This window comes from Myotis davidii, unplaced genomic scaffold, assembly GCF_000327345.1.
Source record: "Myotis davidii unplaced genomic scaffold, ASM32734v1 scaffold1173, whole genome shotgun sequence".
NCBI lineage: Eukaryota > Metazoa > Chordata > Mammalia > Chiroptera > Vespertilionidae > Myotis > Myotis davidii.
The window spans coordinates 61,628-63,434 of NW_006284348.1; the positions used below are offsets into that span (position 1 = coordinate 61,628).

The 1,807-nt window shown below is 50.2% G+C and overlaps 1 protein-coding gene across 1 annotated transcript in view; it reads right to left on the reverse strand.

Moving 5' to 3' along the window:
* The window catches only part of ZNF331 (zinc finger protein 331), a 12,475-nt gene extending 12,163 nt beyond the window's left edge, over positions 1-312 (reverse strand). The window contains exon 1 of the mRNA XM_006754704.2: positions 86-312. The gene's annotated coding sequence lies outside the window, so the exon portion shown is untranslated. The remainder of the gene's footprint in view (positions 1-85) is intronic.
* Between the last annotated feature and the right edge of the window lie 1,495 nt (positions 313-1,807).

Genomic DNA, 1,807 nt, shown 5'->3' on the forward strand with positions numbered 1-1,807 from the left:
GACACCCGCCTTCCCCCCTTACTCCCCGCCCCCCGCCCCCCGCCGCATCCCGCGCGGGTTTCCTCCTGGGATGCTAACAGCTTACCGCGTGGGACCCAACGGCCCACAGGGCGTCGGGAGGGGGCGCAAGGGCTGAGGTGAACGCTGGATGGCATCCAGGGAAGCCGGAGCCTAAAAAACCCTGTGCGCTGGGGACGCGTCCCCCAGAATGCAACGGGGAGCGCTCCTAATGAAGCCGCGCCGCGGGGGCCTCTGGGAAATGTAGTCCAGAACCCGGGAATCCGCGAAGATGGAAGCGGCTCACCTCGCCAGCGTGCCACTCTCCAAGGTCCTAAGGAGCGTTGTCGCAGAGACTTCTGGGAAACGCAGTTCACAGGGCGATGCCCTCGGGCTGGAAGCGGGGCCTTCAGAAGGCGCCTTGCCCCGTCCCCTAGAAGACGCGTGCCTCCAGAATCTACCAATGCTGGGAGCACTGCCAACCCTTCAGATTTCTCCTAGCAAGAATTTAGGGCACCTGCTAAAGACAATGTGCGTCCAACTCCTGGGAGCATGTCCAGGAAGGAATCGCCAAAAGAAAAGATGGGAGTCCTGAGGTGTGGATTGCTCCTCAACGTGCATTTTGGACCCTTCCCATTGGGGTAGCCAGATAACAATGTGTATAATGTTACTTTGGGATTATAGTTGATTCTTGAACGACATAGGTTTGAACTGCCAGGGAGAGCTGATAGTGGGATTCTCTCCCCGACCCCACCCCCGAAAAAAAAAAATAATAGCTCTTCCTGTCCATGGGGTTTGCATCCAGGGAGTCAACCAACCAATTAGGAACAGTATTTTGATCCGGTTGGGAATTCCTGATGCAGAGGGCTGACTGTATGCATTATTCTACCCACTTTTATATCAGGGCCCTAGGGACTTGAGCATCCATGGATTTTGGTATCCGCAGGGGTCCTGCAACTAATTCCCCATGGTATCCAGAGCCGGATGTAGTTTTAAAGTTTAGGGGGAGCGGGTGTTTGTTGGTTTTTGTGGAGGAAGGGGTGTCAAAAGTTATGCAGGTTTGCCCTAGCTGATTTGGCACAGTGGTTGGACGGTGGGCCAGAGCACTGAAGGGTCGCAGGTTCAACTCCGGTCAAGGGCACATGCCGGGGTTGCGGGCTCCATCCCCAGTAGCGGGTGTGCAGGAGGCAGCCCATTAATGATTCTCACTCATCATTGATGTTTTTATCCCCTCTCTCCCTTCCTTTCTGAAATCAATAAAGATATATTTAAAAAAAGAATTCCTCATCCCCATCTACTATTAAGTAGTTGATTTTAAGATAAATTGAGAATTTCCCCTTAAATCATTATGTTATTTTTTTAAACTTTCAATTTCTAATTCTGAGGTCCTTTTACATCCATTAACTGGTAAGTTTTTGGCTTCCCTTTATGAAGTGGGACTGTGTGGTTACATCTAATATTGATCTCATTGGAAAGGCAGGATGTTTGTGTTTGCCTCTTTAACACTTCCTAATCAGTTTGTAGTTTTTTTAAAAAAATTCTTTGTTGAGGTATTACAAATGTGTCCTCATCCCCTCCATTAACCCCACACACACACACACACACACTCATGCTCTCAGCCCCCTGTTGTCCATGTCCATTGGTTTGGCTTATATGCATGCATACATGTCCTTTGGTTGATCTCGTCCCCTTACCCCCACCCCCCCCTTTCCCTCTGGGGATTGATAGTCTGATTGCTGTTTCTCTGTCTTTGGATCTGTCCCTGTTCATCAGTCTGTGTTGTTCTCTATAATCCACAAGTGAGTGAGGT